Source organism: Pleurodeles waltl, chromosome 3_1 (genome assembly GCF_031143425.1).
Source record: "Pleurodeles waltl isolate 20211129_DDA chromosome 3_1, aPleWal1.hap1.20221129, whole genome shotgun sequence".
NCBI lineage: Eukaryota > Metazoa > Chordata > Amphibia > Caudata > Salamandridae > Pleurodeles > Pleurodeles waltl.
The window spans coordinates 328,717,559-328,731,084 of NC_090440.1; positions in this window are offsets into that span (position 1 = coordinate 328,717,559).

Here is a 13,526-nt window from a genome sequence, read left to right on the forward strand (position 1 = left end):
ATAGTCTGCCTTTAACCTACGAGATAATTTGTAGTCTGTTTCTAACACGATTTTATAACCAGGAGTGCATTCAGTGCTTTTACTCAAACTATGATGTTGTGTTTTCGTTTGTTCCTATAATTAGGTATTGGAGTAGAGTAGCTAAGGATAATGACATAGGCCCTCATTCTGACCTTGGCGGGCGGCGGAGGCCGCCCGCCAAAGTCCCGCCGTCAGGTTACCGTTCCGCGGTCGAAAGACCGTGGCGGTAATTCTGACTTTCCCGCTGGGCTGGCGGGCGGTCTCGTTCAGACCGCCAGCCAGCCCAGCGGGAAAGACGCTTCCACGATGAAGCCGGCTCGGAATCGAGCCGGCGGAGTGGAAGCTGTGCGACGGGTGCAGTTGCACCCGTCGCGTATTTCACTGTCTGCGCAGCAGACAGTGAAATACATGTAGGGGCCCTCTTACGGGGGCCCCTGCAATGCCCATGCCAGTGGCATGCCAGTGGCATGGGCACTGCAGGGGCCCCCAGGGGCCCCGCGACCCCCCCTACCGCCATCCGGATCTCGGCGGTCCGACCGCCGGGATCTGGATGGCGGTAGGGGGGGTCAGAATCCCCGCGGCGGTGCAGCAAGCTGCGCCGCCGCGGAGGATTCAATGGGGCCGCGGTACACTGGCGGGACCCCGCCAGTGGTGCCGGTCCGACCGCGGCTTTACCGCCGCGGTCGGAATCCCCATTGAAGCACCGCCGGCTTGTCGGCGGTGCTCCCGCGGTCCTCCGCCCTGGCGGTCAAAGACCGCCAGGGTCAGAATGAGGGCCATAGTAATAGAGGTTTCTTCAAACCTACAGTGACGTTTGGCACAGCTGATGCACATAGAAATAATTTGACATGGTTGCTTACACCTTTAGAGAAAAGCTTTCTAGATCACACAGACGCCAGGAGAAAGGCATTAAAAGAGAAATTAGAAAAAGGCTTAGAGAAAAAAACTTCCCAAAATGATTATGCTCATAGTGCAACTAAAACGCAAGGGAAATTAGCTTTAGATGCACAACACGTATGGAAACTTTGTAATTATAGACCTAAATCGGGCACTGACAATTTACTTGTGGGAACAAGTGAATGCAGGCATGTGTTTTTGTTTCAGAGTAAAGGGATGTTTATGTTGAATGGACAGAACCCTGCTATTCCAGGGATTTACTACATTTGTGCTCTTAATGCTTATTACCGTCTTCCAAGAGGATGGGATGGGACATGTTATTTGGGGATCGTTTTCCTAAAGATTTATCAAAAAGAGGATCTGAAAAAGTTTCTGAAAGTGACTGAATTACATCATAAGAGACAGAGGAGGGAGCTCTCTTCTGTTAAAGTGGAAGGTATATTTGGAACAGTGATTTCTTCGGTGGGAATCATTCTGAATTTGATAAAGATTCAAAAGTTGTCTACTATTGTGTATAACATGCTGACAAATTTTTCAGGAGCCATACTCCTGATAGATACTGAATGGCTGATGATAGAGATAAGACTCTTCAAAATCATCTTGCTTTAGACATTCTTTTAGCGCAGGATGGAGGGGTCTGTAGAATGATTAATTCTAGGCATTGTTGTTCGTATATACCAGATAACAGTAAAGAGATAAGAGACTTAGGGGGTCATTCTGACCCCGGCGGTCTAAGACCGCCGGGGACAGGGTCGGCGGGAGCACCGCCGACAGGCCGGCGGTGCCCCGCAGGGCATTCTGACCGCGGCGGTTCAGCCGCGGCCAGAAAGGTTAAACCGGCGGTCTCCCGCCGGTTTACCGCTGCCCTTAGAATCCCCCATGGCGGATGGGGATTCTGACACCCCCTACCGCCATCCTGTTCCTGGCGGTTCGCCCGCCAGGAACTGGATGGCGGTAGGGGGTGCCGCGGGGCCCCTGAGGGCCCCTGCCGTGCCCATGCCAATGGCATGGGCACGGCAGGGGCCCCCGTAAGAGGGCCCCACAAAGTATTTCAGTGTCTGCCTAGCAGACACTGAAATACGCGACGGGTGCAACTGCACCCGTCGCACCTTCCCACTCCGCCGGCTCAATTCTGAGCCGGCATCCTAGTGGGAAGGTTGATTTGCCCTGGGCTGGCGGGCGGCCTTTTGGCGGCCGCCCGCCAGCCCAGGGCAAATCTCAGAATCACCGCAGCGGTCTTTCGACCGCGGTGCAGTGTTCTGACGGCGGAACCTTGGCGGACGGCCTCCGCCGTCCACCAAGGTTAGAATCAGCCCCTTAGGGCCATATGTACAAACACATTTTCCCATAGACATAGAATGGGTAAAACCCTTTGCTACATCTGGCCCTTACTTACTAATCTGACTAATGCAAGTGCTGATTTGAAAGAATGGAAAAAAGGTTGGCAAGGGGTTTGCTTCAGTGGAAAATTGGCTCAGCAATATTTGGAATGGGATTCTATTGCAAATATTCCAGGGGATATTAATTGTGGTGGTTTGTCTATTGGTGATGTAGGGGTTGTGCAAATTATGCAAAATAATCAAATTGCAAAGGTCAAAGAATGATCAGAGGAGGGAGGAAAAGAAAAGGGAAACATTTTACAGGGAAAATTCAAATAATAAACAAAATTATAAGGAGATTGAAATGTCAGAATTTTATCTGATGTAAAAATTTGTGGGTAATAGTGTGATAACATATTTAGTCATCAGAGGAGGGATTGCTAGTGCAGGTGTCTTATATATATATATATATATATAGGTGTTTTATATATTTTGAATAATAAGTTTATGTAGAAAATATGGTAACGTAGAAAATAATGCACACATTTGAAAATGTGATCACAAAGAATGGCCAAACATGTTAAAGAAATGTACTAATCAATGATTTAATAATATGAGATGTTGAATGTATGTTAGACTAATGCAGTAATATGTCATATTAAAGTTTATGCAGTATGCTTTAGCTTTTTTAATTGTAGGCCTTACATTAACGAGTATCTTGGCCTACTTGCCAGGCCTCATGTAAGTGCAGTATTTCTTAGCTGACCAAGGAAGTTAAACTGTGAATCTCTATCTACTGTATTTTTAAATGTGCTCATAACAGAAGCTTTTTGTGTGAACCGACTGCTAGGAGATGATGTTCCTGCTAATGCAACATTTTATATGTAATGTGTGTGAGACTAACTTTCTCAAGACAAGAGCAATGAAGATACTGACTAGAGTAGAAGCTGCAACAATACTGTTACCTGACAAGCCAGATGATGAGGACATTGCAAGACGAACCAGTCAACAACATGTGAACAGAGTAATATTAGAATTCATAGATTTGTGGTTCTTGTTTTATTGGACAGAGTGTGAACATACGATTAACTGACCAATAGGGATTTGGGGGTAGTTTAGGTAACTTTGACTTAACAACACCTCACAGAGAGAAGACAGCCCATTGCCCATTTTTCTTCCTGACCGAGAGGTTACTACTTTATTATTGCATCATGACAAGAGACGTGCTTAACTTTAATGCTCGAAGACTTTGCCCTTTTTAAATTCTGTTGCTGAATCCTGATGCCTTGCTGATCGACTGATGTCCTGTGGACGAAGACGGATTCTGCTTTGCTGATCCACTCTGAGGATAGGTATATCCAAATGTGATTATTATGCATATTTGCTTTTTCTTTCTAGGTACCAACTGCGCTGTTTGGATAGAGCCATAGTTACATGATTTTCCAAATTGGTGTTACTAAATTGTTTTGCATGAAGCCCAACATGCTGATGCTAATCTGAATGTTAGTTAAGGATTCTCACTAATGAATTATAATAACAGGGACTAATGCTTCGTGAAATTCTCTGCTAAACTTTATGTATGTTTTCACATTGACCCAGTTTACTTTATTACTGATTTGCACCATAACCTTAGAATGTGTGGTTGTACAAGCTTTGATTAGATTACGTTTCTTCCCTCGCTATGGACAGCCAATGTTGTTTCGATATGTGTTTCATTTGATTTTGAGATTAATCTACATGACCTTAGCATTATTAATATAGGGAAATGAATATTCTAAACTTTTACTAAAGGTGTGGTTATTTATGACTGAAAGGACATGGTGCGTGATAATTACTGACTCCATTGATTATTGATGTTATTGATTACCAATGATTATTGATTATTGTGTATTGATTATTGATTATGTACTGGAACTTTGGTGAGAATTTCTTAATTGCGAGTCAAAAGATTCATCAACCTATTCGCGTCCCCTTGTATGTTTACTTATTAAGGTCTGACGCACTAACACCTGCCCTGTAAGGTCAGTTTGGTGCCCCTGTCCATCTCCCTCCTGCCCTTTGTTATCCAAGTCCATGACCCTACCCCATATAACCTACCCTCCAGGATCGAACTTTCCAACATTTTGATCTTGGTGAGAGGGAGATTTTGAAAAAACCTGGGAAATTAATTTCACCATAGACTTACAATGAAAAAGAGGAGATTTTATCAGGAGACAGATAAAATAAAGCCTTTTTAGGCTTTAAACATTGGGAGTCTCCTGCCTGAATCCAGTCTGTCGGCATGGACGGTTTAACGGCCACTACCTCTTCCTTCTGCTCTCAATGGTCTGTAATATTGTCACAGCCTCTCTTGCCTGTCCTTCATGGCCGTTGCTCCTGCACCCCCTTTCCCCTGACCTCATTGTGGTGGCATTGTCCCTCCTGCCTGCCCAGCATGGCCAACCTGCTAATCTTCACCCTCCTCCCTGATCAATTTTTCCGAGTCCATGCCCCTGACTGCTACCTCCCTACAGTATTCTAATAAGCAACTGAATTGCTAAAAATGTTTATTTCTAACAAAAGAGTGGCATGCATGCCTGACATCAATTTGATGTAATCAAAACTCCAATACCTAAAGCATTTTCTTTAGAAATGGTACAAATGAGAGATTTTATTCCTGTATAAAATATGGTTAGTGCGCTTCAAAACTAAAATGAAGACATGTTGTCTGAGTTTTCAAATAGTGACAAAGCACTTTTAAATTCTATGTTATCTTTATGTTTTTTTTTATCCAGTTGATCACTTCAGTGTATTTTTCACTTAGGGGAAAGGATGTGGCATTCAGTGATTTTGCAACAGTGGAAACTAGGTTCAAATTTCGGAGTTAGTTCAAAATACTGTGATTCTGGGCAAATCACTTAATCTTCTCACCAGTATAAAATCAAAATGAATGTGTTCTTGTGTCATGAATCTGATGTACTCCAAAACCTTCAGGTGCAGTCTGGGCTATACAAAACTGCACAAAACAAAGAAATGAAGTGTTTTTTACACTTCTGTCATTGGGCTATACGTGGGCTATATTTGGGTGCTATTTGTGCTACATTTGTTTTTTTTTTCTTCTGGTGGCCATCTTGAGAGACTTGTTTGTGATGAAGCTCCCTAATTTCCTCATTTACTACAGGATGCTCAGTAGAAAATGCTTTCAGTTTTCAACTTCGAATCCATCAAGACGGCATCCAGATATGTAACAGTAGCGCTCTAATTGCTCCTTAGAACATTATAGTAGAAGCCGCTGATCACCAGGGAGGTAATTGGCAGTCTGCTGCTGGTGTTGGAAGTGCATGTTTCAGTCTGCATGTCTGAATGCTCTAATGGAATAGGAGAGGAAGATATTTGAGAACTGACTTACATGTGACCTAATTTTTATTTCTACAGAGCTAAACTCATAATTTCTATGCTGAAAAGTGCCCCCTCATTTTGTTCTTTTCTCAATTAAATGTTTTAAGTTTTACCTTTTTGAGTCAATCAAGAAAGCTTTGGGTGTGCTGCACTTTTGTCACAAGTAAAGATTTTAGTGTTCTAGCTGTTCTTTAGAACACTCCGGGAGGCTGTAGTAGAACACAAGGGGAATCAGCTGATATGCTGCTCATCTTGGGAATTCATGTTTTACTGAGAAAGTCAGACTTCATTCTCATATTGCTGAGAAAGTTAATGTAAATTTACAGAACATTTGCCCTCAGGAGCACCTTCCATAACCTCTATGGGAAAATCATGAAAAAACAGTTTTCTCTCAGACATGATTCATGAAATCTGAGAAGGGTAAAGTCACCTTAGAAAACACACCACAATTCCTAAAATTAGTATGGAACCATCTACAAATGATTTATACTGGGACTAAAATTTGTTATCACCCTTTATACGTCCTCCTTTTTATGACTGATCAATCAGTGCGAAAGATACAGCCAAGTCAAAAAACGAGACCAGTAGTAGGTTAATTTTGTATTAGCTAGTGACAGTCGCCACTAGCTGGTTATAGTTAGGACGTAGTTTCTATACATATATCCAACTACTTTCACCTCAAAATCGTAGACATACACAACATACAGTTTCACAGCATCAGCACCCACCGTCACCACCACCAACACGACCGACAGCACAACGCCCCCCACACCAACCAAATACACACCTGGACCCCAACCAACGATGAAGAAACCGAAAAAAACATGAACTCCATCCACTCAGGCTCCCCCACAGACCCCTGCCACCACCACAAGGCCAGCCGAGTCATCGCTCCCCAGCTCCGCAATCAACAGCTCCTTCGACGCCGCAACCTTCCCAGACACCTGGAAGCACACCGAAGTCAACGCGCCCCTCAAAAAACCCAAAGCAGACCTGGAAGACCTCACGAACTACCGTACCATCTCTCTTCTCCCCTTCCCTGCCAAGGTCACTGAGAAGATAGTGAATGTCCGCCTGTCTCACTTCCTAGAGGGAAACAACCAACTCAACGGCTCCCAATCTGGATTCCGCAACAACCACAACACTGAGACCACCCTCATCGCCTGCACAGACAACATCAGAACCACTTACTCCTTGTGCCAGGTCCTTCTATCCCTTATTAGTAGAATAGAGGTGTTCTAGCAGCTTAGGCTGATAGAGGTAGCTATAGCAGAGCAGCTTAGGCTGAACTAAGAGACATGCAAAGCTCCTACTATACCACTTATATCACTTAGTACTATATCATATGAAAACACAAAACTCAGAGTTACTAAAAATAAAGGTGCTTTATTTTAGTGACAATATGCCAAAAGTATCTCAGAGGATATACTCCCTTAGGAGGTAAGTAATATACACAAATTATATGCACACAAACCAAAATCAGGTAAGTAACAGAAAAGTAGTGCAAACAATGTAGAATCACAATAGAATGCAATCGGGAGAAACACGCCTAGGGGCAACACAAACCATATACTCCAAAAGTGGAATGCGAAACACGAATGGACCACAGGCCTAGTGTAGTGTGTAGAGGGTCGCTGGGAGTGTAAGAAAACAGTAAGGGTGTCCAAGATACCCCAACCCAAGACCCTGAAAAGTAGGAGTAAAGTTACCCTACTACCCCAGAAAGACAGTAAAGTGGAGATAGGGGGATTCTGCAAGGACAACAACTGACTGCAAAACACTGAAGATCGATTCCTGGACCTGAGGACCTCTAAAGGAAGGGGACCAAGTCCTAGAGTCACACAAGTGTCGGGGGGGCCGGAGCCCACTAAACCCCGTATGAAGGTGCAAAAGGGCTACCTCCAGGTGGACGAAGCCAAAGATTCTGCAACAACGGAAGGTGCCAGGAACTTTTCCTTTGGTCAGAAGATGTCCCACAATATGCTGGAGGATGCAGAGTTGTTTACAGGCAGAAAGAACGCAAACAAGCCTTGCTAGCTGCAAGAGTTGCAGTAGATGATTTCGGGTGCTGCCAGGGCCCAGGAAGGATCAGGAGGTCGCTCCTTGGAGGAGGAGACGGGGGGCACTCAGCAACTCAGAGAGCCCCCATGGAAGCAGGTATTACCCGCAGAAGCACCTGAACAGGCACTTAGAAGATCTGAGGACAGCGGTCAACTCAGAGTCACAAATGAGGGTCTCACGACGTCGGAGTCCAACTCAGCGAGTTGGGCAATGCAGGACGGAGTCCTGGGGACCTGGGTGAGGCTGTGCATGAAGGAAGTCTTGCAAAAGTGCACAGAAGCCCAAGCAGCTGCAGTTCACGCAGTACACCGGATTACTGTCTGGCGTATGAAGACAAGGACTTACCTCCACCAAATTTAGACAAAAGGGCCACTGGACTGTAAAAGACACTTGGACCCAGCTCCTGTGTTCCAGGGACCACGCTCGTCAGGATGAGAGGGGACCCAGTGGAGCGGTGATGCAGAAGTTTGGTGCCTGCGTTGGCAGGGGGAAGATTCCATCGACCCACAGGAGATTTCTTCTTCGTTTCCAGTGCAGGGTGAAGGCAGACAGTCCTCAGAGCATGCACCACCAGGAAACAGTCGAGAAAGCCAGCAGGATGAGGCGCTACAATGTTGCTGATAGTCTTCTTGCTACTTTGTTGTGGTTATGCAGGTGTCCTAGAGCAGTCAGTGGTCGATCCTTGGCAGAAGTCAAAGAGGGAAGTGTAGAGGAAGTCTGGTGAGCTCTTGCATTCATTATCTGGTGAGATACCCACAGGAGAGACCCTAAATAGCCCACAAAGGACGATTGGCTACTGAGAAAGGTAAGCACCTATCAGGAGGGGTCTCTGATGTCACCTGCTGTCACTGGCCACTCAGAGATGTCCATTGTGCCCTCACACCTCTGCATCCAAGATGGCAGAGGTCTGGGACACGCAGGAGGAGCTCTGGGCACCTCTCCTGGGAGGTGCTGGTCAGGGGAGTGGTAACCAATGTTCCCTCTAATTTTTTTCCACTGTGTGCGATAGTGTGCGGTCTCTGTGCGCTGCAGCCAAGGATACGTGCGCCAAGAAATTGACCATTCACGCGCGCGCAGCGCATAACTAGCCAAGATCTTTGGCATTAGCCTCTCCATACCACTAAAGCAAAAAAGGGATATCATTGCTCCATGCAATAGGGCATCAAGGCAGTTTTGTGACCTGGTTGCACACCCCAAGGACATGACCTGTTAAGTGCCACCTACACCCCAGTTAGAGAAAACAGAAATCAGGAGGTTGAACCATTATGAAACTTTAATGAATACTCTCAGAGTGCTGCAGAGGACCCCGCACATCAAATACAGCCAGTTGTACAATTGGTTAACATTTACAGTTTGATGAACACACTGCTGATGAATGCCATGATGCCCCTGCCAAGATACAGGCTGAGAAATGTTCCTACCCCACCCACACACAGACTGTAGGAGAAACCTCATCAGAGTTTAGGCAAGTCAGGTGCCAACGTTAAATGTGTGACATGTTTGTTTTCCTTGCCGGTCCTTGCCATTTTTCCAGTGCTGATAAACTCGGTCTAAATCAACTTTCCCGTTTGAGAGGTAAGCCTTTGTCCTCATCAGCATATCTAGTTGACTCTCCTCTAGTCTGTTTCTTAATTTGGACTTGATTGAGTTCATGAGGCTGAATCCTCGTTCGCAGTCTGCACTTGAAGCCTGGAAAGTTGCACAGATATCAACAAGCTGAGATACAACACTATACTGTGCAGCATTCCGCAGAGTGAAATTCACCATGTCTTGAAAGTTCCTAAACAATCCGTTTTTTATATGCGCTGCCACCACATATTTATAATCTCTGTACTGCCGAGCAACATCACCAGGGGTGTCACAATCACCCAGGACCAAAACCTTCTTATACTTCTCAACAAGTCTTTGTACATTCTCAGTCCCAAAATCAAACTGTGATTGTGTTGTTACTGTATGGAAATCAAAGCTTGTCCATTCCTTCAACTCATCTTCTGGGAACCTTCTTTCCATATGTTCACAAAGAAGTTTAATGAAAGATAACATCGGCTCACTATCATACTCTCGGTCCTCTCTGCACAAAGCCATCAGATCTCTTACTTTGTCGCTCCAAAAGACAGTGTCGCCCAAGTACTGTTCCTTTATTTGGGTAATTTTTGCTCTTGCATACTGTAGCAATATTTAGCAATTGGGTCATTCTCCTCAACTCTTTCATGATCAAAGTATTTGATAGCAACCTCATAATTACGCAAGAGTGCACCAACAGCAAAATGCCTTGAAAGCCACTGCACCTCATTGAGTAGCCCATAAGGAGACCGCTTCACATTCAGTGACCAAAGCAATTTCGTCCAGCTTGGACTTTCTTAAAGGTGAGCGGGAGAACACAGTGTAGACAGTCCTCAGTACTGTTTCCATTTCCCTGATCATCGGCACTTTTTTCCGGGCATCATCAACTCCCAAATCTTCTCTGTGCGCAACACAGTGCTGCTCAACTACATGAGGAATGGATTGTTTGAGGCGGGTAGCAACACCATTGTTCTTTCCCAGCATCACTGATGCACCATCTGATGTAAACATGACCATTTTCATTAGGTCCAGCTTATTGGCAGTGTAGAACTCTTTTACAGCTGTAGTGATAGCCTCTGCATTGCATGCACTCAGAGTTACAATTCCCCCCAACACTGTTTTGTGCTCTGTTGATGTTACAGATCGGAACTTGAAGTAGAGGCCTCAAGTTATCTGCTCAGCCACTCGCTATGACTAATCGGATTTATAAGGGTGAGCCGTTTTTAGGCCTACTGGCTCGTTCTGGCAAGCAGACAAAAAAAAGTGTTCTGTACATTCAGACGGTAAATGAGCAATCAAGGTGCCTTTACGTCTTGTTGTTGTCTTGTCACATTTGCTGTGCATGATGCAAGGAGCGACGTTGCAAGAACGTTGCAATGTGCACGCTTGCCAAAGGGGCCTGCGCGACGGGGGAAGGAAAGGTGCGCACACGTCTTACAGGGAACATTGCATGCGGCCTTTAAACGATGTTTTCATTGACTTCAATTCAGATTCAAATATGAACATTTTCTGCAATAGGAGAGCACGACTATCACTCTAAAAGGCTTATTTGAGCTGAGAAAGTGATAATGCATATAAACAACTATGAAGTATGACTATGATGGAAAAGTTGATAACAGCACATTTTCTACTGTTCTGAAGCATTTCCTAGCTCATTAACCATTAATTTTCAACATAAATATCACTTGCTCGCTTGTATGCTAAAGTACGCCAAATGATGTTTAAAACACTCCCCGCGGCCTTTAAACGCTGTTTTCATTGACTTCAATCCAGATTCAAATATAAGCATTTTCTGCAATAGGAGAGCACGACTATCGTTCTAAAAGGCTTATTTGAGCTGAGAAAGTGATAATGCATATAAACAACTATGAAGTACGACAATGATGGAAAAGTTGATAACAGCACATTTTCTACTGTTCTGAAGCATTTCCCAGCTCATTAACCATTAATTTTCAACATAAATATCACTTGCTCGCTTGTATGCTAAAGTACGGCAAATGATGTTTAAAACACTCCCCGCAGCCTTTAAACGCTGTTTTCATTGACTTCAATCCAGATTCAAATATGAGCATTTTCTGCAATAGGAGAGCACGACTATTGCTCTAAAAGGCTTATTTGAGCTGAGAAAGTGATAATGCATATAAACAACTATGAAGTACGACAATGATGGAAAAGTTGATAACAACACGTTTTCTAATGTTCTGAAGCATTTCCCAGCTCATTAACCATTAATTTTCAACATAAATATCACTTGCTCGCTTGTATGCTAAAGTACGGCAAATGATGTTTAAAACACTCCCCGCGGCCTTTAAACGCTGTTTTCATTGACTTCAATCCAGATTCAAATATGACCATTTTCTGCAATAGGAGAGCACGACTATCGCTCTAAAAGGCTAATTTGAGCTGAGAAAGTGATAATGCATATAAACAACTATGAAGTACGACAATGATGGAAAAGTTGATAACAGCACATTTTCTACTGTTCTGAAGCATTTCCTAGCTCATTAACCATTCATTTTCAACATAAATATCACTTGCTCGCTTGTATGCTAAAGTACGCCAAATGATGTTTAAAACACTCCCCGCGGCCTTTAAACGCTGTTTTCATTGACTTCAATCCAGATTCAAATATGAGCATTATCTGCCTAAAGGGGAGCACGCATATCGCTCTAAAAGGCTTATTTAGGCTTAGAAAGTGATAACGCATATAAACTACCACAATGTACAGGAATGGTGGAACAACGTGCACGCTTGCCAAAGGGGCCTGCGCGATGGGGGAAGGGAAGGTGCATGCGGGCTCGCGCGCGCGCCTTACAGGGAACATTGGTGGTCACTCCCTTTCCTTTGGCCAGTTTCACGCTAGAGCAGGGCTGTGGGGATCCCAGAACCGGTGTAGACTACCTTATGCAGAGAGGGCACCATCTGTGCCCTTCAAAGCATTCCCAGAGGCCAGGGGAGGCTACTCCTCCCAGGCCCTTCACACCTATTTCCAAAGGGAGATGGTGTAACACTCTCTCTCAGAGGAAATCCTTTGTTCTGCCTTCCTGGGGCCAGGCTGCCCAGGCCCCAAGGGGGCAGAAACCTGTCTGAGGGGTTGGCAGCAACAGTAGCTGCAGTGGAGACCCCGGAAAATTAGTTTGGCAGTACCCGGGCTCTATGCTGGAGACCCGGGGATGCATGGAATTGTCTCCCCAATACCAGAATGGTATTGGGCTGACAATTCCATGATCCTAGACATGTTACATGGCCATGTTCGGAGTTACCATTGTGACGCTACATATAGGTAGTGATCTATATGTAGTGCACGCGTGTAATGATGTCCCTGCACTCACAAAGACCGGGGAATTTGCCCTAAACAATGTGGGGGCACCTTGGCTAGTACCAGGGTGCCCACACACTAAGTAACTCTGCACCTAACCTTCACCAAGTGAGGGTTAGACATATAGGTGACTTAAAAGTTACTTAAGTGCAGTGTGAAATGGCTGTGAAATAACGTGGACATTATTTCACTCAGGCTGCAGTGGAAGTCCTGTGTAAGAATTGTCTGAGCTCCCTATGGGTAGCAATAGAAATGCTGCAGCCCATAGGGATCTCCTGGAACCCCAATACCCTGGGTACCTAGGTACCATATACAAGGGAATTATAAGGGTGTTCCAGTGTGCCAATCAGAATTGGAAAAATTAGTCACTAGCCTGTAGTAACAATTTTAAAAGCAGAGAGAGCATAAACATTGAGGCTCTGGTTAGGAGAGCCTCAGTGTTACAGTTAACAGGGAACACATACAGTGCATACTTTATGAGCACTGGGGTCCTGGCTAGCAGGATCACAGTGACACATAGGCAAAAACAAACACACATACAGTAAAAATGGGGGTAACATGCCAGACAAGATGGTACTTTCCTACAAAGTGCGAGACCATCGCACTCATCCTCCTGGACCTCTCCGCAGCTTTCGACACTGTATGCCACCAAAATCCTCCGCGCATGCCTTTTTGACGCAGGAATATGACACAAGACCCAAGACTGGCTCACCTCCTTCCTCGCCGAAAGAACCCAGAAAGTCCGCCTCCTTCCCTTCCAGTCCCCAGCAACCAAGAATATCTGTGGGGTCCCCCAAGGATCCTCCCTCAGCCCTACCCTCTTCAACATTTACATGGCCCCGCTCGCTGACATCCTCCACCCCCACAGAATCACCATCATCTCGTACACAGACAACACCCAGCTCATCATCTCCCTCAACAGGAACCCTTCCACCGCCAGGACAAACCTTCACGCCGGACTCTTCGAC